The sequence below is a fragment of the Giraffa tippelskirchi genome, chromosome 10, assembly GCF_054371585.1.
Source record: "Giraffa tippelskirchi isolate mGirTip1 chromosome 10, T2T-mGirTip1v1.2.pri, whole genome shotgun sequence".
NCBI lineage: Eukaryota > Metazoa > Chordata > Mammalia > Artiodactyla > Giraffidae > Giraffa > Giraffa tippelskirchi.
Window position 1 is genome coordinate 119,112,275 of NC_137284.1, and position 27,699 is coordinate 119,139,973.

The following is a 27,699-nucleotide window of genomic DNA, read 5'->3' on the forward strand; positions in this document are numbered from 1 at the left end:
GCATCCAGCCCCATTACTCCATGGCATAAAGATGGTAAAACAATGGAAACAGTAACAGACTTTTTTTCTTGGGTTCCAAAATCACTGCAGGCGGTGACTGCAGCCATGAAATTAAAAGACGCTTGCTCCTTGGAAGAAAAGCTATGACAAACCTAGACAGCATTTTAAAAAGCAGAGATGTCACTTTGCTGACAAAAATCCATATAGTCAACGCTATAGTTTTTCCAGTAGTCATGTATGGATGTGAGAGTTGGACCATAAAGAAGGTTGAATGCCGAAGAATTGATGCTTTTGAACTGTGGTGCTGGAGAAGACTTTTGAGAGCCTCTTGGACTGGAAGATCAAACCAGTCAATCCTAAAGGAAATCAACCCTGAGTACTCATTGGAAGGACTAATGCTAAAGCTGAAGCTCCAATACTTTGGCCACCTGATGTGAAGAGCCAGCTCACTGGAAAAGACCCTGATGCTGGGAAAGTTGAAGGCAGGAGGAGAAGGGGCAACGGAGGACGAGCTGGTTGGATGGCATCACCAATTCAGTGGACATGAGTTTGAGCAAACTCAGGGAGATGGTGAAGGACAGGGAAGCATGCTGCAGTCCATAGGTCACAAAGATTCTGACACTACTGAGCAACTGAACAACAACATATGTTATCTACAAATAGCACCGTTTTACCTCTTGGCTTCCAATTTGGATACTTTGTATTCTTTTTATCATCTGATTGCTGTGGTGAATTCTTCCAATATTATGTTGAATACAGCTGGTAAGAGTGGGCATCCTTGTCTTGTTCCTGAATTTAGCAAAAAAGCTTTCGACTTTTCATTATTGACTATTACATTGGCTGTGAGTTTCTTGTAAATCGCTTTCATTATACTGAGATATGTTTCCTTCACACCCACATGGGTGAGAGTTTTTATTACGAAAGAAGGTTGAATTTTACCAAATGCTTTTTCTGCATCTACTGAGATAATCATGTTTTTTATCCTTTGTTCTGTTAATATGGTATATCACTGCGGTTGATTTACACATGTTGAACCACCCTTGTAACCCTGGGATGAATTCAACTTGGTCATGGTGTATGATCCTTTTGTGTATTGTTGGTTCAGCTTCCTAATATTTTGTTGAGGATTTTTGCACCTATATTCATCAAAGATAATGGCCTGTAATTTTCTTTTCTTGTAGTGTCTTTGCAAATCTTAGTATTACAGGGATGGGGCTTAACAGAATAAATCTGGGAATGTTTCTTTCTTTTCAATCTTTTGAAATAGTTTGATCAGGATAGATATAAGTTCTTCAAACCAGATTCACTAGCACATTAAAAACATATAACATGGTCCACTATAACATGACTCTCAAATATCCACAGTGGGATTTATTCCTAGGATGCAAGGATGGCTCAAAATACACAAAATAATAAATTTGATACATTAACATAACGAAAAATAAAAACCAAATAATCACCTCAATAGATCCAGAAGGGCATTTGAGAGAATTCAACTTCCTTGTATGATAAAACTCTCAAATTAGGTATAGAAGGAATTTACCTCACATAGTAAATGTTACCGTATTTTTACCTTTCTTGAAATAATAAACCATAGCATGCCAAAAATGTTGATTTTCTCTTCCATTGTCAATATTAAAATGGCTACACAGAAATTCACCAATATTGATTTTTTTTTAAGTGCACACTGATACGACAGCTGTCACAGTACAATCTAACAAAATTGTTTCAAGTGAAGTTAAAGACAACTAAAGCACTACTAGAGCCATCTCATGGAGAAAACCAAACAAACTTACGGCCAACCCAATAGAATAAGGAAAAAACAGCCAAACTTCTATCACCTTTTAATGGCTAAGTATGGGCAGGTATAACAAGTTAGGATCACTAGGAACACCATACACAGAGTAAGTCTGTCCCATCAGCTTCCTCTTCCCCTAGATCTTTACCCAGGACACAAGATAAAATGCCAAATCCTATGGCAGAGGCAGGAGAGCTGAGAAAGATCTAGTTTGAGATGCACAGGAGCTTCTCCTGCAAGGCAGCAGACTGTTAAGAAGGGTAGGAGAGCTAAGTAAAATCCTTGGAAGGCATTCCGAAGGATGAAAGAGATATAGAAAAGAGAGAAATCCTCAGGAACAGAAAGTGTAGGGTGGAAATTAAGAGAAAAGACAATATCCACAGTTCAGAAAGTTGATAGGTAGGTAGGTATGTTAGTAAGTAGGCAGGTAGATGGAAATATGAATGAGAGATAATAGATGGTAATAATATGTAAATAGAAGAAAGATGATGGATGGATGGATTTTCTTTCTCCTTTTCAAATTGAATCATACTACCTTCTGCTTTAAAAAAAAAAAAAAAACACTACGAATGGTTTCCTTTGTGAAGACCTCTTAGAATTTTTCAGAGATCAAGACATCTGCATTATCATTGCTATGAGATCCCACTGAAATCAAGAACAAAGGTCTGCTTCTAAATGTGTGTGAATTGCTTTAATTTACAACTTTCAGAAAGAAACCTGCCATGGCATTACTAAGAGTAAAATCCATTCTTTTGTTCACTAAAATTAAACCATTGCATTAGTGCAGACCAAGACAAACACAAAATATCACAATAATGCTGTGGGGGATATACGCTTCATTAAAGATAATCCACTACAATATGACAAAACATAAGGTAGCTATTCTTTCTGCCACAACACAGATGAAGACTTTATTTTAAACCCATAGCAGATTGAATTTTTGCATGATGTTTTCTTTAAACTGCCTTGCTTAATCTAGAAATACATTAAAACACTCATTCACCAGCTGTGCCGGTTTCAGCTGTGGCAAATTGATGATGAGCTTTCTCCTGACAATATTTTCTTCCCACAAATTTTTAAAACGCACTGAAATGACATTAAAAGTCAGGAAAGGAAAATACACCTTCATTATTAACTATTTTAAAGCTGTTTTGTCATTAAATCATTTGAATAATATTAGCTAAAGCTATGAATATTGAAAAACACTAAATAGGTATGAACTTTCAGCGTTTTATTCTTTAAGATAAAATTCAAAATGTATCATCCCAAAGCCAAGTAAATAGGCAAAATTAATCAGCATCGTCTACCTGAAACTCTATCACAAAATTGGGGGTTTCTGTAATAGTCACAGCACTTGGTAGTAATTCAAGGAAACCTTGGTTATTAATGATGCAGATTTTTTTAATCTTCTCTGCTATTTGATTTACCAGTGTATTTTAGTCCAATTTTATTAATTTTCATATTTAAAGTTAATTAAATTTGACTAAAAGAAAATACATGTAAATGAAAAAGGGTCTAAGCAAGAGTTAGCAAACTGGAACACATGGACAATGGTCTATTTTTGTAAATAAAGTTTTATCAGAACACAGCCATTCCCATTTGTTTACATATTATACCCAACAGACTTCTCATAGTGGTGAAGTTGAGTAGTTACTACAGAGACCTAAGAGCCTTCAAATCTAAAATATTTACTGTCTGGTCTTTTTAAGAAAAGTCCAGCTCCTGGTTTAAATGAAAAGTTTCAGCCATCTCTCACCTTCATTCCATAAAGTTTTTTGGTATGTTCTTCCAGGAGGAGAGGGGCTTCCCTGGTGGCTCAGATGGTGAAGAATCTGCCTGCAATGCAGGAGACCCAGCATCAATCCCTAGGTTGGAAAGATCCCCTGGAAAAGGAAATGGCTACCCACTCCAGTATTCTTGCCTGAAGAATTCCATGGACAGAGGAGCCTGGTGAGCTACAGTCCATGGGATTGCAAAGAGTTGGACACAACTGAGGGACTAACACTTTCTTTCTTTCTTCCAGAAAAAGAGAGAAAATTTTAAAACAACTAAAACATATGGTCTCCAGATTAAATCAACTGCATTAAAACTAAGAAAAATAAATCACTTCTACATTTGGCATTTCACTGTCCCTTTACCTGACCCAGATACTATATGAGTTCTCATCTTAGCCCTATAGTGCACTATACTGCACATGCCTGATTATCATTTTGATTAAAATATACACCCTTTTCACTGACAGTATCTCATACCTATCCTTATTTTCATTCAAATTATTTTGTACTTCCTAAAATTTGCAGTCATCAGTACCAAATAAATGAAAAGTTAATTAATTTGACCCCTTCAAAGGCTGGGAGGTAGGTCAAATTACTCAACATCTAACACTTTTAGATTTAAAACTTTGTAAAATCATTTATGGTCAAAATCTATTATTTTATAGAATTCTACAAGCCCCTATGTGTAGGAATCATAACTGGTCTTGGTAAACCGAATACATCCTAACTGGTAAAGCCTTCTTGATTATGAAATCCAATATGTGCTAAGCACTGGCTGACTCCATGTATGAAAATGAAAATCTTTGGATTATCTTCCAAATTTCAATTGAAAGGATATTCTAAACTAGAACCCATTGCTATTGTGAGACTTAATAGGTAGCTAAAGAAGACAAGCTAAAGTCACACATTGTAAATATCGCCTACCTTCTATTTGATGACAGAATTAGAGAAGAAATGAAGCACAAAGAAATAAGTCCAAATTCACAAAAATCTGTAAAAGTCATTATTTAAGGAATTATACAGTCCCATGGGTTTCCAACCTTCCTGCACATCAGCAACTGGGAAACATATTACAAAATAAAACTAATATTGTGTGCCCTCCCTATAAGATTCTGATTCAGTAGGTTTGTTGTGGTATCTGACATTATATACTTTTAATAAACACCTCGTGTTTTTTTCTGCAGTGGATACATGAACTGATGTTTAGGAATTGATACTGTTGGTATCAATGCAATGTAAGAAAGGAATGACAATCTAGATCTATTTTTTGTTGTTATTCTTTCACAAATAGCTTTCTTGTGGAAAGGGGGTAAATCATCACTTTGCCAAAAATGGTGCGTATAATCAAAGCTATGTTTTTTCCAATAGTCATGTATGGATGTAAGTGTTGGACCACAAAGAAGGCTGAGAGCCAAAGAATTGATGCTTTTGAACTGTGTGCTGGAAAAGACTCTTGAGAGTCTCTTGAACTGCAAGGAGATCAAACCAGTCAATCCTAAAGGAAATCAATCCTGAATATTCATTGGAAGGACGGATGCTGAAGCTGAAACTCCAATACTCTGGCCACCTTATTCGAGGAACTGACTCATTGAAAAAGACTCTGATGCTAGGAAAGATTGAGAGCAAGAGGAGAAGAGGATGACAAAGGAGGAGATGATTGGACAGAATCATTGACACAATCAATGGACATGAGTTTGAGCAAACTCTGGGAGATAGTGAAGGACAGGGAAGCCTGGTGTGCTGCAGTCCATGGGGTCACAAAGAGTTGAACACAACTTAGTAACTGAATGACAAATCTTACCGAAAGTTTGAAAGTTCAGAACTCCTCATTCTTCCTCAGTTTTGTTACTGTCAAGCTCTGCAATACTGGGCAATTCTGCTGATCTTGTATGTTTCTGTTTTCCCATCTGTTAAGTGATGAGCATGGCTTCTGGCCTATCTCACAGTTTGGGTGTGTAGCCACATGCCTCAAAGAAAGTAAAGGAGAACAACAGGGTAAATACAGCAAACTGGACGTACAGATTTAACCCCACTTTCTCCTACATGACTATAATGACCTTACAGGTATATTTAAAGGAATTATGTCATAAAAACAAAGGGAATGGGAAAGAAGACAATACAAAATTTATGCAGAAGGATAAGTGCAAGTGATTTTTCAACACAAGGGAAAGCTGAATCTTCAGTGAGCATTGTGGAAAGTTGATACGTAACCAAATTTGTACGGCAGAAGCTTCAAATGGTTCAACCTTGAGGGGAGAGGGAGCGGAGGTGAAACTGACAATATTAAAAAAAAATGAAGGAGTAGCTGAAAGTTTGTTTAGGATGTAATTAGATCCTCGGATGCCCTTAACTAGAAGACTACCACTCTCCTCCTCCAGCAGAAGTGCTGCATGCTCAGTCGCTACAGTCAAGTCTGACTCTTTGCAACACCCCCATGGACTGTAGCCCACCAGGCTCCTCTGTCCATGGGATTCTCCAGGCAAGAATACTGGAGTGGGTTGCCATGCCCTTCTCCAGGGGAATCTTCCCGACCCAGGGATTGAACTTGTGTCTTTTATGTCTCCTGCATTGGCATGTGGGTTCTTTAACACTAGCACCACCTGGGAAGCCCCCAGTAGAAGAATGGAGCTCTATTCTCTGCAGAGAGCCAAAAGGAGCATCTCAGATTTGAGACATGCCAGATATAGTCAAGGGTGAGGTTACCATATAAAATCAGAGGGATTCAGGAAACATTTCATAAAAATATTGGGAGTCCCTGCTCTAACCTCTGGTTCAGCCACGTAAACACTAGCAGTCAAGCTTATACACTCTGGGAAGGCAAATGGGAGGTTCTTCCCACTGAATTGACCATATCAAGAGACAAGACCTCTGGACCTTGAGGCTCCTCAATTAACTAGCCCACAAAAAATTGGGTTCACCCACAACCACCCAATCTTTCCCAAGTATACAGAGCTTGCAGTCAGTACAAACACCTGCAGAAAGCCTCTACTGCAAAAGGCAGAGACCCAAAGAGTAAATACAACTAGGAAGAACCAGGATTTAGGCAGGGAGATGGAAAGCTTTAAAAACTGTAATTAGGTCCAACTATGTGTAAAATGTAATTTGTTTATCTAATTATATTCTGACCAACTTGCATCATAATTCAGAGACAAAAAATTATAATTCTGAACTGCAAAATTATTCAAAAATACAACAAAAATAACGTTAACAATTCACTAATATATCCCTTGATAAACCCAGTAGTATCTATGTACTATCCCACAGAAGATCAAGACTATTGTGATTAATGAATATAAACCATAAAAAGTTATGAATAAAATGTTTTGTCATACTCAAGGCTAATTTAAATTGAACATATATTTAATTCATATATGTATACCTTCCTCAAAGAAATCTATCTGCTTCTATGCTTGTCTACTCCCAGTCTTCTTTTCAACAAACAACCAAAGTGATCCTGCTACTATAAAATCTTGAATCATGTCACTGTACTGTTTAAAACTTTCCCATCTCATTCAGTGTAAAAGATAAAAACTGGACAATAGCCTACAAAGCCCCACCTTCTCTCTTCCCACTCCCTCTCTGATGTTCCTCCTCCTCACTCTCTCTCAGCAGCCACACTAGCCTCTTGGAAAAGTAAAAGTGTTAGTCACTCAATTGTGTCCAACTCTTTGTGACACTATGGACTGTAGCTGGTCAGGTTCCTCTGTCCATGGAATTCTCCAGGCAAGAATATTGGAGTGGGTAGCCATTCCCTTCTCCAGGGGCTCTTCCCAACCCAGAGATTGAGTCTCTTATGTCTCCTGCATTAGCAGGTTAGTTCTTTACCACTAGTGCCACCTGGGAAGCCCCTTCAAAGGCATAGATAATGTGAAAAACTGAAGAACATCAAGAAAAAAAAAAGCTACAAGCACAGTTTCAAAAATATGAATATTACTTAAGAAAGCTAGAGCTCAAAAATCTCTGTGCCAGGAAAAGTCACTCTTAACCATGCCTTCTTTTAAAAGTATATGAAAACTAAATTCATATAACAATCAACAGATAAGTATTAAGATTGAGGTTTATACAAAGTTGATATAAGATGAAAGAAAATTAAAAACCAGAGTAAAATCTCAACCAAAAATGAAAAGATACTGGGAAGAGATCCTCAAAGAACAGATAAACACTGTAATCTTCTATTTCAGAGTAAATTATAGTATTAATATTATATGATACAGAAAAGCAACAAAAACTAGAAGTGCAATAATTCCGAAGTGAAGTGGCAGAAACCAGAGAAAACAATAAAGAACAAATGTAAATTAAAGAAATGAAAACTAAATTAGAAGAAACAATAGCATAAAATACAAGAGATAATGCCTAAGACAAACAGGAGGGAAAAGTTTTATAAATCAAAAATCAACAGGGAAAAAATAATTCAATAAAAAGTTGAAAGCAGGCAAAAAAATCCTACATATAGATAATGAGGTGCAAAACAAATACTAAAACTGTAACTTGGAAAGCTTACTTGAAATAAAAATTTAAATTATATATGACATAGCATATAGCAGATGTGAAAATATTGCCCTACAATTGCTAACATGAAGAAGTAGTCTGGTAACATCACCGGATTTGAAAGAAACAGAAAACAATATTTTAGGCTCTTGCCTTATAAGGGAAATAAAATGGTATTAGACTTTAAGGCAATCATACTTAAGTCAAGAGAAACTGGAATAATATTTAAGATACTCAAGGAAAGAAAAAGTGAGCCAAAGATTTTACATCCTGAAAAATTGACCTGAGTATAAATAGACAACCACTTATCAGGATGCAAGAACCGTATTAGTCTCATGAACACTTCCTGAGGAACCTACTAGAGAAAAAGCTTCAGACACCAAAGTATCTAGAGAAGCATCAATGTAATACCAGAGAGTGAGCATTAAAACATAATTAATTGTACAACTAAGACTAAATGAGTGCCAAACAGAAGAGAGTACAGTATGAAATGGCTACATGCTCACAGAAGGTAGACATGGCATAACCACTAAAAAATATGAGGGGGGAAAATGGGAAAACATATAAAAATGATCAATAATTTTTTGGATGTGTTATCATTGTTATTTTGAGACAGTGGTATGTTTGTTGTGGATTAAAGTAAATGATGATATATGTTATCACCCTCCTTGGTCCTTGCAATTCAAGGTTCCCAGTGTAAACGAAAGTAGAAAAATATAATACAAAACAGGATCAATAAATAATCCTGTAGTTTTGATTTTGACTTGGAAATAACAGTAGGAACTCATAAATATTTCATCTTTAGAAATAGGAAGGTTTCAATATTTTTCTCTTCTCTATAACAGATTAAATGGCATGGAAATTACTTGTTCTTTTAAAAATTAAAAGCAAAATCACCTAAAATTAAAGCATATTTAAACATCAATTCTTTTACTTAAGTATTAATCTAATTAGATTATGTAATTTTTCTTGAATGAGTCATTAGGTTCAGGTATATTTTTAATATATTAGCATAAAGTTGTTTTTGTTTAATTATCATTTGAAATTATTGTATCTTTAATACATTTTTTGTAATATAAAAATACAGTGTATTTTACCTCTGAATATTCTCTTGTCATGATAATATTAGCTATAAGATTTTATGATTTATTCATAAAGAATTACTCAAATTTCCTAAAAAAGATATTATATCTTAATAGATTCTTAATTCTGCCCACTAAAGAGTTTCAGAAACAACAGCCAGCCTAAGAGCAAAGACATCTCTTAAATCCGAGTGTGTTCTTGAAATCCCATTTCCATTTAAAAGGAACCAGAAAATGTAAGAGATGAATCTGTAACAATTTTTGCTACCAAAGACCAAAAATAACCACCAGAAACATAGAAGGTCATGTTGATGCAGTCAGAAATTCAATTTAGGCAGTTTCTACTGGCCAAAAATGGGACAATTTCAACTTTTAAAAGACTAATAATTGCAATGGGTTAAAATCTATTAAATATGTCCAAGTCTAGGAATTCATTATGGTATTTAAAAAGTAAAACTAATTGATTCTCTTCAGATAATAACAGGAAAGAAATTCAATATTTTGAAAACTAGCAAGTAAAGGGAAAGAATCAAACATATTCTCCCTTTGCTGAAAGTGAAAGTCACTCAGTCATGTCAGACTCTCTGTGACCCCATGAACTATACAGTCCATGGAATTCTCCAGGCCAGAATACTGGAGTGGGTAGCCTATCCCTTCTCCAGCAGATCTTCCCGACCCAGGAATGGAACTGGGGTCTCCTGCATTGTAGGCAGATTCTTTACCAACTAAGCTATCAGGGAAGATTGGATAACTAAATAGTAGATGAAGATAAATGTTATAAAACTATTTCAACTATAAGTAGAAAAGAAATAATAGACATAGAATATCATCATTTTGTATTCCCTAATAAACAAATATGTCTAGACTCTGAGCACCTACAGCTATTTATATCTTAAAAAGAGACACAACCAGGCATTATGTGCTTCCTGATGAAATAACACAGTAACTTGTAGTTCTGCCCAAAGAGTAAAACATAGTCTGATCCAGCCTCTGGATCAAGCTGAACATTTTCAAAAGTTCAGAGGACACAGAAACACGTCGAGCCCTTACATGAGCATGCAACTTTAAAAACCCAATCCATGAGAAATGCTATATGTCCAACACCAGGATTCCTTGAATAGAGTTGACCTTTGAACAGCATGGGTTTGAACAGCACAGGTCCACTTACACACAGATATCTTCCACTAACTACTACTACAGTACTACATAATCTGTGGTTGGTTTAATCCAAAGTGCAAATACAAGATAACCAATGGTAGGTAAAATTATAGTGGATTTTCAACTATGCAGAGGGTTGGCACTCTTAATCCCATGTTGTTCAAAGGTCCACTGTAAATTGTAAGGATAAAAAGGATGAAGGGAAATCTGTAACTTAATGGGAAACTTAAAGAAATCTTAAATTTTTATAAAAACAGGTAAGACTAAATTAATCTGTCTAGGATCCACAATTGGGTCATAAAACCAAAAAGAAACCTCCCCCCAAAATGCTTACTATGAAAATCAGGACAGTTGTTATTTTGAGGGGGAAGAAGAGGACTGTAATAAGGCAAGGACACAAAGAGGCTTGTAGGGAAGTCTGGAAATTTCTGTTTCTTGACCCTAATGCAGTTATAAGGCCTTTCAGTAACTCATTAAGCTGTAATTTGTTATGTGTGGTTTTCTGAATCTTTATTTCTATAATAAAAATGCTTCAGATGCTCAGATTTTAAAATGCATATAGAATAGCTAAGAAAATTTCCTAGAATAATAAAGAAAATGGATATAACCTACCAGCTACTAACAATCATTATAAAATACGGTGATTTTAATACTGTAAGGCAATAACACTGAACAGAACAGAAAGCCAAGAGATATACAACCACATGGGCACACATATATACAGAGAAACTTAATATCAGAAGAATTAGCATTCAGAATCACAAAAGAAAAACTGAACTACTTAATAAAACATGCTGGGACAACTGCCTATTCATATGGAAAGCTGAACTCCAAGTAGATACTCAAAAGTTCTCAGAACAATAAACAAACTGTATTTCAACCATATATAAATATCTAAATGTAATTTTGTAAGTTTATCATGCTTTGAAAAAACGATGGGAGTACAAAGGAAATTTCTATATTATATGGAGATAGTAAAATTTTCTTTAAAAAGCTACTCAAAGAATATAGATAATAAAAATTGGCCATATCAAAGTCAAATACTTTTCCCAGCAAAATACATCATAAATAAAATTCATTAATAAGCTAAAGACAGAGAAAATTTGCAATATGTAAAAGCTTAGTACTCAAGATATAAAATCAATAATTATAAGGCAATATTTTAAAAAAGAAAAAGAAAAGAGGTCAAAGCTACAAAGAGGCAATTTACAGGATAATTCACAATGGCAAATAAGGATATGTAAAGATGCTTACTAGGGTTACTAATCTGTGAGAGTATATCCACATAACATTTCCATTTTGTCTGATTCGGAAAAACAAAAATTTTGACAAGGTATGTCTTGGTAGGGATGTGCTAACACAAGAACTTCTATACAGAAAGTAAATTAGGACCACCACTTTGTAGATTAATCAGACAATTATCCAGCAATATCTAGCAAATGTTGAAAATATTCATGCCCTCTAACTCAGTTATTTCTCTTTGAAATGTTTTCCCTAAAGATACCTAATACAGGGGCATGAGGAGGGAATTAAAAATTATTCACTCATATATTTTATAAGCATAAAAAAACAGAAGTCTGTGAATAGGGATTAAATCAATAAAATAATTGTGTTTGACTCAAACAATATAATGTTATATACCAGAAAAATGAAGAAACTAGATCTATATGTATTTTTGACAGTCTTAAATATATGTGATTGCCAAAGTGACTGTATTATATATACACTCTTACATATAATATAGTAGCATTTATATATATTTTAAGACACACGAACATTAAGAACACAAAGTAGTAAATGTACTTTATGGTAGAAAGAGAACATGGAGTTGGACTGGAATAAAAGGAAGTTCACCAGTATCTATACTTTCTTGGGAAAACAATGCGCTCTGAAGTAAACGTCATACAACTGTAAAGTAAAATGTGTTTGTGAACCATTTGTCACTTTCCTTATTTTTATAAAAATTTCATTGCACTTAATAAAAAACAAAACCACTCAATCAAGTATGAATTCAGATTCAATACAATAACACTTATAAATGTATACGTTTTGATTAATGTTTCATATAGAAGAAAATTAAGAAAATAAAAATGACATGATGAAAGACAAAGAGCACTTAATGAAGAAGGCTACCATAAATGCATTAGAAGTTCCAGAAAAGACAGAAGAGGTTGAAATGATATTTGAAGAAGAAATAGCTAAAGATTTTCCATAACTGATACTTTAAAAAAATGAAGTCATAAAGTCAAAAGCACTATAAATCACAGTAGGTTAAGAAAATAAATCCACATCTAGGTACACAAAAGGAAACTGAGGAAATCAAAAACAGAGAAAAATGTTAAAAAGCAACCTGAGAACAAAGAATACATTACCTCCAAAAAATCAAGTATTAATAATGGCAGACTTTTACACAGAAACAACTAAAGGAAGGGGACAATGAAATTACATTGTTTAATAATATTTACTACTATAGATTTATTACTTTTAAAAGTGCTAGTATTATTTTTTAACTTAGAATTTTGTACCCACAGATGATATTATTCAAACAAAAGATAAAAAGAGACATTTTTGAGGAAAAAACTGCAATTCTTCATTACAAGACTTGCACAAAAGAACATAACAAATGAAGTTCTTCAAAAAATAATTCCAGGTGAAACTCAGAGATGCAGGAGGAAATAAAAAGTATATACTATACGTATACCTACATATGATGTATATCTTCATTTTTTATATTTGCATTTTATATGTATTCATTGTATACATATTGGTTCATCTCTAGTATCATAGTCTCTCTATATAAATATGAAGATATAGTACAGTAACTGTAAAATTAATATATAGTTGAACAGGAATAAAATATGTGACAGAGCTTCCCTGGTAGCTCAAGGGTAAAGAGAATCCACCTGCCAATGAAGGAGATGCAAGTTCAATCCCTGGTCTGGGAAGATCCCCTGGAGAAGGAAATGACAACCTACTCCAGTATTCTTGCCTATAAAATCCCATGGACAGAGGAGCCTAGCAGGCTACAGTCCATGGGATCATAAAAGAGTTGCACATGATTTAGCAACTAAACAACAACAACAAAATATATAAAAACATAATTTGGAAATATGCAAGTAGATTTAAAGTATTTTACAGCCCTTGCGTTTTCTCAGAAGAGGAAAAAATGCCAATTAATAATAGACATTGGTAAGTGGATGGTGCCTGTGAAGTTTCTCAGGAAAATACTAAAAGAATAGGAAATGAGGGTTTAATTTCCAAACAGCAGAAGGAAATAATTAAGGAATAAAAGCATTTAATCAATTTTAAAGATTAAAGAATAGAGCAAAGAATGTTAAACAGCATGTCCCGTAAAACATCTAGTAAGTCAATAGATTTCAACAAAATTGTCAGTAATTACATTAAATGTCAATGGGGTGACTGTTCCTATTAAAAAAACATAGACTTTCAGGGCAGATTCAATAAAAACAAAACTCAAAGTTAAACATTTATCAGCAGAACACTGGTTATTTATTTAGGACTGGATTGTCTTAGTTATAGGTTATATCTTTCACTTTTTATATTCGATGACAAGCTGTTTTCAAAGTTTATCAGTTTATATTGTCATCAAGAACATGTGAGAATGCATATTTTTTCAGTTCAGTTCAGTCACTCAGTCGTGTCCGACTCTTTGCAACCCCATGAACCACAGCAAGCCAGGCCTCCCTGTCCATCACCAACTCCCTGAGTCCACCCAAACCCATGTCCATTGAGTCAATGATGCCATCCAGCCATCTCATCCTCTGTCGTCCCCTTCTTCTCCTGCCCTCAATCTTTCCCAACATCAGGGTCTTTTCCAAATATCCTTGCAATCTTTTAATTTTGCCCATTCTGATGAGTGGATAGTTGCATATCATTGCGTTTTAATTTGGATCTCCCTAGTGACTAGTAAGTTTGTGGGCCAATTCTTGTGCTGTGCTTGTTCAATTCTCTTTACCTTTTTCATTTGGCTGATGGTCTTGAAAAACTGACTTTTAAGAGTTCTTTATATATTCTGGATATGGGTCCTCTATTGGATCTACATGTGGCAAATATTTTTTGCTTTAAGCTTGCTTTTTTACTACAACAATGGTATCTTTTGATGGACAGAATTTTAAATTTCAGTGTACTTCAATTGATCAGCCTTTTCCTCCATTGTTAAAGCTTTCTATGTCCTTTTAAAGAAGCCCTTCCCTACTGCTTGCGAGGTCATGAAACATTCTCTTATGTTATTATATAGGAGTAACAGTGTTACTTTTCACAGTAGACATACAATTTACTTAAAGTTTCTTTTTTTGTTTGTTTGCCTTATGTTTAACACAGGGGTATAATACTAATTTTTCTATTTGTGTGTAAATTGTATAGACATCATTAATCTAAAAGATTGTTCTTTACTCAGCTTTACAACAAAGATATAACCTTTGTTATAACACATGTATTCACGTATGCGTGGGTCTGTTTTTGGACTATCTATGCAACTGATTTATTTCATTTATCTTTGTCTTTCCTGAGGCAGTGCCACATTGTATTAATTACTGTTGCTTAATAAAGTCTTACAGTCCAGTAAACAGATCTTCTCATCTTGTCTGATTGCTGCAGACAGGACTTCCAATACTATGTTAAAACAGAAGTAGGGAGAGTGGGCACCCTTGTTCTGTTCCTGACCACTTAATAAATTTCCAAATTATGAATTGCCTATTTGTCTTACCTTATGCATTTTGTTTTAATACAGATGGATGAACATAAAGCTGATACAGTCCGTATCCATTTCTCATACCATTTTAAAAGTTCTCTTGATTTTGGATAATTCTTATTTAAACTTTTTCAAAATTTTTCTGCTAACTCAAAGTCTGATGTTAATGATTATGGAACGAGAATTGTTTAAACTTTTTACCAGCTAGGTTCTCTTGACCCAAAGGAAAAGCATGATTTTACTGAATGGTGTAGGCATTTTCTAGTTGCCTAAGTATGCATTGTTTCCATTTCCTCTCTGTTTTCTTTCTTCTATCCCCTATCTGTTATCTTCCTTGAAGAATTTGGACTGACAGGAGCTGAAGGAGAGAACAGAAATTCACACTCACTTGTGTTTTGCCAACCATCTCCGGAGCAGAGTGAGAAGTAACTGATGGTTGGTGTTCAGCTGGAAGTTCAGTGCAGTTTTAGTGAACAAGAACTCAAAGGAACAAGATCATCATTGCCTCCAACAGTCTTTGATGTTCCTCACTATACTATATTGATGAATGCCGCATGACTCCCAAATTTGCCCTAATACCCTCACTGCCCTTTCCATTTCTAATGGTATTGTGGATCTCTTTAGGGGATCTTGACTCCATGCTTCTGTCAGACTGACCCTTTTCATAAATCCACGTTCATGCATATGACAGTACAATAGGCACTATTAAATAGCTCAGATGACATATCAGAGAGAGATTTTAAAAGGATTGTTAAAGGTAAGAGCTATTATACACATAAGAGAGAATTCCATTGATCCACAGGACAAAAGTCCTAAAGGAAGCCAGCCGGACCATGAATGCATTCTAACATTTAAAACTCAAAAGCTAATCCCATGCAAAATTTTAAAAATGAGAAAATGTCATGAGAAAATTGAGTGAGCCTGCTTTCATAGACAACAGTACATGTGTGAGCCAGATGACACAATATAAAGGGTGAATGCACACACACACACACATACACACACACACACACACACACACTTCACGCTCCTCTACTTTCCACAAATTAGATACTGAAAAGCAATTCACCAAAATATTTCTTGTGTGTTAGGTCAAAGTAACAACACTATGTGAGAGACTTGTGAAAATATTAGAAGGAAGATTTGATATTTTATTGTGTATCAGAATAGTGAAAAGACCCTAGCCATTTGAGCTTCTATTACACCACCACATCATGTAGTAATGCAGGCTAGAATGTATCTGCTTATGCCTTTTGGATGATGATTTTCAGATTCCTGATTTACCACTTGTCCATCATACCACCACTTAAATCCTGCACCTACTCTCAATTCCCACTGCCCACAGACAAATACCCCTGGCTCTTGACAAAACAAAACAAACACTTAAAGATATTCAGCCGCGTGGGGAGTCATGAAATGCAGCCAACCACACAAGCACATATGCAATCCATTAGAAACTGAACAAACGGGCCACTGCTCAGAGCCTCACCTAAGCAAAGCCATGAGTGATAGCTGAAGACAAATACAATTTCAGAGAATGGACTTTAGGAGAATAGATACTTTTAGAGAAAAATTCTGTGAGAATGCTAAAGGAAAATGGGGAAAAACACATGAAATACCATGAATAATATATAGCAGATTCAAAGGGCCCTAAATATTACTGCCATCTGGGTTTTCATATATTCTACAGACATTGTTAATTAAAGCCATTTTTTCATTAGAAGCACCTGGGAAATTACCATACACAATATTTAACTTTTCCTTGCTGTAAATTTTGAAACTCTCAGAAAAGAGTATATTTTTTAACATAAAATTGTAAAAATTTTAAAATTTACACCAAGTATATTTGCTTTATTTTGCTGTTTCTTTCATTAATAGTTTCTCTTAAAACCAAAAATAATATGCATACTCACATGATTTTTTTAAGTATCAAATGTTATCAGTGATATAATTTTAATTTGTAAGAACTTTTAACTAATATACAAATAATAGGTTCTGCAAGGATACAAAAGAAGCCACCAATAATACTGCTCTAATAGTGGCCATTAGGCTGGATTTACTTAATAAAGAAGACACAGAGAACCTAGAATGACTTAAAAATCTATGGGTTTTTTGCAGGAAAAGGATACAACAGAGGAACCACATCATATGTCATCAAGAAAATGCAACTTTCAATAAGATACCAGTACACGTCTTCTGGGCTTCCTTAGTGGCTCAGTAGTAAAGAATCCACCTGCCAGTGCCTGCCAATGCAGGAGACATGGGTTTAATCCCTGTGTCAGGAAGATCCCCTGAAGACGGAAATGGCAACTCCAGTAGTCTTGCCTGGGAAATCCCATGGACAGAGGAGCCTGGTGGGCTACAGTCCATAGGGTCGCAAAATGTTGGACACAACTTAGTGACTAAGCAACAACAACAACACATATAATGACCAAAATCCAGAACACTAAAAATACCAAAGGCAGGTGAGGATGTGGTGAAGCAGAAACTCGCATTTATTGCTGGTGGGAATGCCAAATGGTACAGCCACTTGGGAAGAGACTTTGGTGGTTTCTTACAAGACCAAACATACTCTAACCATACTATTATGCTCCTCAGCATTTACCTAATGGAATAAAAAACATCTATCCACACAGAGACCTGCACATGGGTATTCATACCAGCTGTGTTTATAACTCAAAATTTGGAAGCAACCAAGGTACCTTTAGGGGAATGGATAAACTGCAGTACATTTAAACAGTGAGATATTATCCAGCGTTAAAAAGAAATGAAAAGACATGGAGGAAATTTAAACACGTGTTGCTAAGTGAAAAAAGCCACTCTCAAAAGGTTATATACTATATGACTCTAGTGACATGACACTCTAGAAAAAAGCAAAACTATGGAGACAGTAAAACGATCAGACTTTGCCAGGGATTGGAAGGGAAAGAAGGAATAGCATAGCACAGAGGATTTTTAGGGTAGTGAAAATACTCGGCGTGAAACGATAATGGTGGCTGCATGTCATTATGCATTTGTCAAACCACTACAGTGTTCCACACCAGGAATGAACTCTAGGGTAAACCACAGACCTTGGGTGATCATGATGTGTCAATGCAAGTTCATCAACTATAACAAATATACCACTCTGGCAGGTGATGTTGATAATGGTGAGGCTATGTATGTGTGGCTGGAGTATATGGCACATAACTGCTCCTTCACTTTTTCAGTGGTGCTACAACTACTCTTAAAAATGTCATTTTTTAACAACTGGGAGTCAAAAGTTTTTTAAAAAACTCAAGTAGAGCCCGTCTAAATGCCTTACAAGATTCTGATATTCTTTGAATAAAGGTACAACGCCAGAATTTTTTTTAAGTACATTATAGAAAAAGAAATTAAGCAGGAATATGCCTCTCAGTAGGGCTTCCCTCGTAGCTCAGTCTGTAAAGAATCTGCCTGCAATGCAGGAGACCTGGGTTCGATTCCTGGGTCAGGAAGATCCCCTGGAGAAGGAAATGGCAAACCACTCCAGTATTCTTGCCTGCAGAATCCCATGGACAGAGGAGCCTGGCAGGCTGCAGTCCATGGGGTCGCAAGAGTCGGACACGACTTAGCGACTAAACCCCCACCGCCGCCATGCCTCTCAGTAAAGGCTGCCTCACAGCAAGGAACCCAGGGAGTTAGGTATGGGCTCCTTTGGCCTCCTTATCTGAGGGGACACCTTCTCTCTTGGATCAGGAACCGCCAATATCTGCATGGGACACTTTGGAACCAAAAAGCCTAAAACCAAGTCTCAGCTGGGAGTTTGGGGGTTTTTTGTTTTGGTTTTGGTTTTTTTGCTTGTTTGTTCAATTTTGCTGGTCATGTGGGTATAATCCTAATATGCAATCAGCCTCAACAGTAGAGCCCTCCCTGGGTCTCACTGAAGCCAGGTACAAATCATTAGTCTTGCTGTTATTAATAAATAATGCTCACAAGCTTATATAAACCACTTCAAAACTCATTGGCCCATATTCACAAAATAACATCAGTGTGTTTCACGCCTTGACCAGGAGTCAATGTAGTACAGAAACATTTCATATTTCAGTAGGATACCTCAGGCTAACTCTAGACCTACCCATTTAGCCTTCACAATACAAGCAGTTTCTTCATTGAAGAATAAATCAAGTGAGTTGACCAATGGAGTGATTTTGCTTTTCTTTTTATACTTTGTTATTGCTTAGAGCTTGAACACTCTAAAGGAGTATCTTCCTTTATAGACACTGTTGGCATATGCATTAGCAGATATAATCCACTCTGAGTGAAACTGAAAATAAACTGTTGTAAATGAAATTTATGCACAATTGTTATGAAAAAATCTTGCCAGTAGAAGGCCAGACTCCTCTATATTTAGTGATCTCAAGAATAATTAAAAACAAGAAAGGAGAACCAAACTCTATTTTATCAACATTTAACTTCAGTCTTCTCTTTAAGAAAAATCATTCTTAGCACATCAATGAAGCACAGAAGCACTTTATGGCAGATCTTCTAACCCAGAATGCAACAAGGATTCTCTAATAAAGCTTATTATTTGCTTCAAATACTAACAACTGAACATAAGAACAATTAAGGCACACTCAAAACTCTGACCCTGCCATCTCTCAATTTTTCCTTCATCCATAAACTGAAGCTCAAATTTAAAGTTGCAAATCCTAAACATATAGAAACTGTGCTATGCTTAATCACTCAGTTGCATCCGACTCTTTGTGGCCTGCCAGGCTCCTCTGTCCATGGGGATTCTCCAGGAAGAATACTGGAGTGGGTTGCCATGTACTCCTCCAGAGGATCTTCCCAACACAGAGATTGAATTCAGGTCTCCTGCATTGCAGGCGGATTCTTTGCCGTCTGAACTACCAGGGAAGCCTGGTATACACACTCTGTTTATTTTAGTTCAGTCGCTCAGTCATGTCCAACACTTTGCGACCCCATGAACCGCAGCACGCCAGACCTCCTTGTCCATTACCAACTCCCGGAGTTTACCAAAACCCATGTTCATTGATTTGGCGATGCCATCCAACCATCTCATCCTGTGTCGTCCCCTTCTCCTCCTGCCCTCAATCTTTCCCAGCATCAGGGTCTTTTCAAATAAGTCAGCTCTTCGCATCAGGTGGCCAAAGTATTGGAGTTTCAGCTTCAATATCAGTCCTGCCAATGAACACCCAGGACTGATCTCCTTTAGGATGGACTGGTTGGATCTCCTTGCAGTCCAAGGGACTCTCAAGAGTCCCCTCCAACACTTCAGTTTAAAAGCATCAATTCTCCTGCGCTCAGCTTTCTTTATAGTCCAACTCTCACGTCCATACATGACCAATGGAAAAACCATAGCCTTGACTAGAGACTTTGTTGACAAAATAATGTCTCTGCTTTTCAATATGCTGTCTAGGTTGGTCATAACTTTCCTTCCAAGGAGTAAGAGTCTTTTAATTTCATGGCTGCAATCACCATCTGCAGTGATTTTAGAGCCCCCCAAAATAAAGTCAGCCACTATTTCCACTGTTTCCCCATCTATTTCCCATGAAGTGATGGGACTGGAGGCCATGATCTTAGTTTTCTGAATGTTGAGCTTTAAGCCAACTTTTTCACTCTCCTCTTTCACTTTCATCAAGAGGCTCTTTAGTTCTTCTTCACTTTCTGCCATAAGGTTGGTGTCATCTGCATATCTGATGTTACTGATCTTTCTCCCGGCAGTCTTGATTCCAGCTTGTGCTTCATCCAGCCCAGTGTTTCTCATGATGTACTCTGCATAGAAGTTAAATAAGCAGGGTGACAATATACCCCTTGACATACTCCTTTCCCTATTTGGAACCAGTGTGTTGTTCCATGTCGAGTTCTAACTGTTGCTTCCTGACCTGCATACAGGTTTCTCAAGAGACAGGTCAGATGGTCTGGTATTCCCATCTCTTTCAGAATTTTCCACAGTTTGTTGTGATCCACACAGTCAAAGGGTTTGGCACAGTCAATAAAGCAGAAGTAGATGTTTTTCTGGAACTCTCTTGCTTTTTCAATGATCCAGTTGATGTTGGCAATTTGATCTCTGGTTCCTCTGCCTTATCTAAATCCAGCTTGAACATCTGGAAGTTCACAGTTCACGTATTGCTGAAGCCTGGCTTGGAGAATTTTGAGCTTTACTTTACTAGCATGTGAGATGAGTGCAATTGTGCGGCAGCTTGAGCATTCTTTCGCATTGCCTTTCTTTGGGATTGGACTGAAAACTGACCTTTTCCAGTCCTGTGGCCACTGCTGAGTTTTCCAAATTTGTTGGCATATTGAGAGCAGTACTTTCACAGCATCATCTTTTAGGATTTCAAATAGCTCAACTGGAATTCCATCACCTCCACTAGCTTTGTTCAGAGTGATGCTTCCTAAGGCCCACTTGACTTCACATTTCAAGATGTCTGGCTCTAGGTGAGTAATCACACCATCGTGATTATCTGGGTCATGAAGATATTTTTTGTACAGTTCTTCTGTGTATTCTTGCCACCTCTTCTTAATATCTTCTGCTTCTATTAGGTTCATATCATTTCTGTCCTTTATTGAGCCCTTCTTTGCATGAAATGTTCCCTTAGTACCTCTAATTTTCTTGAAGAGATCTCTAGTCTTTCCCGTTCTATTGTTTTTCTCTATTTCTTTGCATAGATCACTGAGGAAGGCTTTCTTATCTCTCCTTGCTATTCTTTGGAACTCTGCATTCAAATGGGTATATCTTTCCTTTTCTCATTCCCCTTTCACTTCCCTTCTTTTCACAGCTATTTGTAAGGCCCCCTCAGACACCCATTTTGGTTTTTCGCATTTGTTTTTCTTGGGGATGGTCTTTATCCCTGTCTCCTGTACAATGTCACGAACCTCTGTCCATAGTTCATCAGACACTCTCTCTGTCAAATCTAATCCCTTAAATCTATTTCTCACTTCCACTGTATAGTCATAAGGGATTTGATTTAGGTCATACCTGAATGGTCTAGTGGTTTTCCCTACTTTCTTCAATTTCAGTCGGAATTTGGCAATAAGGAGCTCCTGATCTGAGCCATAGTCAGCTCCCAGCTGTTTTTGCTGCCCTTATAGAGCTTCTCCATCTTTGGCTGCAAAGAATATAATCAATCTGATTTCAGTGTTGACCATCTGGTGATGTCCACGTGTAGAGTCTTCTCTTGTGTTGTTGGAAGAGGGTGTTTGCTATGACCAGTGCGTTCTCTTGGCAGAACTCTATTAGCCTTTGCCCTGCTTCATTCTGTACTCCAAGGCCAAACTTGCCTGTTACTCCAGGTGTATCTTGACTTCCTACTTTTGCATTCCAGTCCCCTGTAATGCAAAGGACATACTTTTTGGGTGTTAGTTCTAACTCAGTGAAACTAACCATTGTCTAACTTAATGAAACTAAGCCATGCCATGTGGGGCCACCCAAGACAGACAGGTCATGGTGGAGAGGTCTGACAGAATGTGGTCCACTGCAGAAGGGAATGGCAAACCACTTCAGTATTCTTGCCTTGAGAACCCCATGAACAGTATGAAAAGGCAAAAAGATGAACCTACTGACCTGGAGAGAGTATACACACTACTATATATAAAATAGATAACCAACAAGGATCTACTGTATAGCCCAGGGAACTATATGTAATATTTTATAATAACCTACAAGAGACAAGAATCTGAAAAAGGATATGTATATATATTATATATAGATAACACATGTAGATAACTGAATCCCTTTGCTGTATACCTGAAACTAACATGACACTGTAAACTATACTTCAACCTTTTAAAAAGCTATAAATCCTATTGTTAATAATAATGCTGCATTAGTGAGGAGAATTATATGTCCCATCTCTACACCAGGGATAAGTGGGGAGTTCAGAAGAAAGAGGTTAAAGCTGAGAAAAAAATAATAATTAAAGGGATACATAAATGCCACCCTAATATTTACCTGATTGAATGCCATATACTATTTATAGTTGAGGGGTGGTCATGAATTTGGCCAACCATAGCAGTCTGGATTCTTTTTTTGAGTCAGTTGGCCATTTTTTGAGCATGTAATAAATGCTGTCACATCTTTGACCCTCAAGGAGTTTACAAACAAGCTGTGTCTTCCAGGATCTTCATTTGTTTTGTGCTTATCTTGTACTGCAAACACCATGAGTTTGTGTCACTGTTAAAACACTGTTTGAACCTGAGTCTTGGATCTTGGTTCAGTGCATAGAATATTTTGATAGTCTACCATAACTGTTTTAGAAAACTGAGAGCCAGTTTCTGATTAATTTTCATTTCTTGGTTTGTTTACTTTTTAATTACTATGATTTGTAGCTAAGTAAAAAAAATAATGATAATTTAATGAGTTTAAGCTATTATTTTCTAGTTTTGGGTTCACAGTTTGGCTCTTAGTCCTTCTTAATCACTACATTGTTTTAAATTATCAAGTACAAAATTCTCACACACCAAAAAAAAAAAAACTTTTTTGCAATATACACTTAGTGACATCACTTGTTTAAAGCAAATTAGTCTTCTTGGAATGTCTATAAATACTTTAGAAGAAAATAAAATTCTGAAACTACTTGCCTCGTGACAAGAAGGAACTTTCTATGTCAAATGAGAAGTTGGGGAAAGCATCAAAATGGCTTGGCAGAGTAATTATGAATACTTTTCTTCAGTCATAAGAATTACTCCCACACAGGACACACACTCTGTTCTCTACTATGATAGCTTTCACTTCATCTCTTTATTTCATACTAAAGAAAGTATACCAGAACACTAGTGAGTGCTATAATTATTAATATTTAACTAAATCCATTACAAATTTTAACACAACAGTGACAAACAGTAACAATTATTTGCAACACAACTTTCATCTTGCCAAAACACACTGCATCAAAACACCATGGAAGAGAAGTGCAAAAGACAGAGAATTACCCAGGACTGAACACGCCTTAGACTTAAGCAGAATATAAGAATGCCTCTGGGAGGTATTTGGCGGGAGTATTTTGTGTTACTTTTATGGTAGGGTGATGATGGGTATGAACCAGTAGACTAAAAAGAATTGATGACAAAAGATAAAGGAGGGAGAACCAGGGAAGTGAAGTTTATAGAAGATGAAAAGAAATGAGATCCTCCAGGGCACAAGATGTGGGAGAAGTGAGGATGCTTTGGGTAACAGCAAAGCTAAAAACAATATGCCAGTAACGAAGAAGAGTGGATAGAGTTGGTAATGGGATTATAAGAAAGTTCAGTTACTATTTACTCCATCTCTATTATTGAAGTATCAGGGGCAACTGCATCAGCACAGAATGAGAAAGGACGAGGTTGAGAGCAAACAGACAAGGGGGATGTGGAAGGATTAAGCAGCATTGACTACCCATTTGAGACTTCAGTCCTCCACTCTCTGTTCAGAGGGGCTTGTACATAGACATATGTCATTGGATGGTCCTCAATTTATGAAGGCTTGGCAGTGAGTCCTTTGTAATCACTTCCCTGCTGATTAGAATAGAGACCTTCGTTGCCTCCTGTTCCTCCATTTCTTTTCCCTCTGAGTTCTCCTTTCTTACCTCTCCTACCTCCAGCCCTAGCATTTTAAACTCTTTGAAAGAAGAAAACAAACCAAAACAAACCACCCTTAGTGAACATATAAAATTTTTTCTGATTCAATTTTTCTACTTCTTCCTATTCTTCCTTTCCTTTCCCTTCCATTGCTACTACTTTCCTGTCCTAAAAATTCAATAACAAAATAATCAGGTGGCACAGAGCAAGGAAGTTAATGAAACAATAGACATTGAGAGGAGAGGTGGTCATGGTAGCTGAGAAAAGAGTGGCAAAGCCTAAGCATGCTGAGGAGGGCATTCATGTGTAGGGTCATAGGTACACATTTTCTGGGAAATTTACATTTTCAATATATTTAACATTTACAGATACAGTGAGGTGAACATGAAAGGAAAGAGAAGGATAAAATCATGGTGGAAAACAAATTCTAAGAGATCCTAAATGTCACAATGACAGAGAGAACCTTTGGGAAAAAATGATACTAAGACTTGCTCACCTATAGCCATTGATACATACCTTCTAGGCCACCCCAGCAGGTATTGCAAAGCCAAGCTCTTCAAACACTTTTAAAGATCCCAAATGAGCCAGAGGTTGTACCCTGGGTGGTTTTCCACCCATTTGGAGAGAGGCCAGGCAATTTCAGTGGTACTGCAGCCTGCACCTTCCCAAATAAATGTACTTGGAGGAAGAGGCCAATGGTCCAGGTCAAGATATTCATTAACCCAAAAAGAGAGGTTCTGAGACTAAATGGTGAAAAGTTATAGCATGCAGGACCTCTTATGCAAAGGAAAGGCAGTGTGGGAGGGCAAGAAGGCATCTGTCCTAAGACATGTCAACAGAAAACCTTTTTTTACTAAAAGAAGACTCCATTCAAGATGAAACATAACTGAAAAATATCAAACTGCCCTCTGATTCTAGTATAATAGCTTGCCAGGAGCATAATTTTCTCAAATTGCATCCATTTTTTATGACTAAGTAGGGCACTTGGCAGCAGTTCTAAATGATTCCCAGGACTAAGCACAGTGGCTGCTCCTTCTGTGCAAAAGCATCTTCCTTTAATGCAGCCAGCACTATATTCTTATAACTTTATTGTATCCCTCCATTCAACCTCACCCCCTACCAAAAGGTCCTGAAGACCCCAGGAAAGCTGCTACCTCATCCCGGAAATGTTACTTCTTTACCTCAGTGGTCCAGCAGCTGGGTCACATGAGCAGTTAGATTGACTGTCTGCTCTAAACAAGCAGCATTCATTCCTAAGCAGCCTGGCTTTTACTCACTGCAAATGAATTAAATGATGCTGCAGAACTCAAAAATAAAACTCAGTGCTTTACACTCACAATAACTTGTATCACCTCCTTGTTTTTGTTCAGTCGATAAGTCATGCCCAACTCTTCAAGACCCCATGAACTGCAGCATGCCAGGTTTCCCTGTCCTTCACTATCTCCCAGAGTTTGCTCAAATTCATGTCCACTTAGTTGGTGATGCCATCCAACCATCTCATGCTCTGCTGCCCTCTTCTCCTTTTGCCTTCAATCTTTCCCAGCATCAGACTCTTTTCCAATGAATCAGCTCTTTGCATTAGGTGGTCAAAGGACTGGAGCTTTAGCTTCAGCATCAGTCCTTCCAATGACTATTCAAGGCTGATTTCCTTTAGGATTGACTGATTTGATCTCCTTGCAGTCCAAGGGACTCTCAAGAGTCTCCTCCAGCATCCCAGTTCGAAAGCATCAATGCTTCAGCGCTCAGCCTTCTATAAGGTCTGGCTCTCACATCCATACATGATTACTGGAAAAACCATACCTTTAACTATGCAGATTCTATCAGCAAAGTGATGTCTCTGCTTTTAATATGCTGCCTAGGTTTGTTATAGCTTTTCTTCCAAGGAGCAAGCTTTTTTTAAATTTCATGGCTGCAGTCACTGTCCACAGTGATTTTGGAGCCCAAGAAAATAAAATCTGTTACTGTTTCCACTTTTTTCCCTTCTATTTGCCATGTAGTGGTGGGACTGGATGCCAGGATCTTAGTTTTTTCAATGTTGAGCTTTAAGCCAGCTTAATAACTAGTGTCTATTCTCCTCACCAAACCCTATCAGATATAATATGTGAGCTAATTTTTTTGTCCTGTAATTTGTCTAAACACCAAAAAGGAAAGAAAGCAAAATTTGATATTTAGTGGATTTTCAACAGTAGGTGACTCTGCGGTTTTTCAACAAACTAACAAATACTCTCTATCTTTTATTGACGATGACAGAAAACACACAACTGATACCAGGACCTACATTTCAATTGCTTTTTTCTTTGTTGTTGGCTGTTAAAGATGAATGTTTTGGAGTGAAACTCTAACGCTAAAAATTTTATTAGTCAAAATTATTTATTTCCCATAAAGGAAAAATAATTCAATGTTGAGCAAGAAAACAGAGCTATGAAAACTTCAAATGTTCCTGTATTCATCTCCTGCAGCTGCTGTAACAAATTACAACAAACTTAGGAGTTTAACACATTATAAGTGTGTTCTCTCACAGATCCGGATGCTAGAGGTCTGAAAACAAGGTGTGAATGGGGATGTGTAACCTCTGAGGGCTCTATGGGAGAATCTGCTCTTTGCCTCTCCCGTCTTCTGCTGGCTACTGTCATCCTTGGCTTTCCTTGCCTTGGGCCCTGATCACTTTGGTTTCTTCCTCTGAGGTCATGTTGTTACCACATCTTTGTGTCTGTTCTGTGTGTCTGTCTCAAAATTCGTCTGCCTGTCTCTTATAAGGATATACATGATTACATTTCACATCCACCAAAATAATCCAGATGATGCCTTCTTTCAAGTTCCTGAATTTAATAAGTTCTTTTACCATATAAGGTAATATTGAAAGAAACTGGGAATTAGAACACGGACATATCTTTTGAGGGGCTACCATGTAGCCTACTCTAGTTAACCTTCAAATGACCCCTTTATTCCTTTTATAGTCTTACCTTTGAAAGAGAAATATCTATAGTTATTTTGTCATCCCATCACTGTATTTTGGAAACAGCTTAACTGTGGAAAATTCTTGAAGAGAATTTATCTGCCTCCTGAGAAACCTGTATGAGAGTCAAGAAGCAACAGCTAGAACTGTACATGGAAGAACAGACTGGTTCAAAATTGGCAAAGAAGTAC

At 36.8% G+C, this 27,699-nt stretch overlaps 1 long non-coding RNA gene across 1 annotated transcript in view; it reads right to left on the reverse strand.

Annotated features, from left to right (window-relative positions):
• The window catches only part of LOC145523528 (uncharacterized), a 256,078-nt gene that overhangs the window by 43,856 nt on the left and 184,523 nt on the right, over positions 1 to 27,699 (reverse strand). The window contains exons 4-6 of the long non-coding RNA XR_014066679.1: positions 5,694 to 5,819; positions 5,375 to 5,540; positions 3,555 to 3,634 (exon numbers count right to left, since the gene is read on the reverse strand). This is a non-coding gene — a long non-coding RNA (uncharacterized LOC145523528). The remainder of the gene's footprint in view (positions 1 to 3,554; positions 3,635 to 5,374; positions 5,541 to 5,693; positions 5,820 to 27,699) is intronic.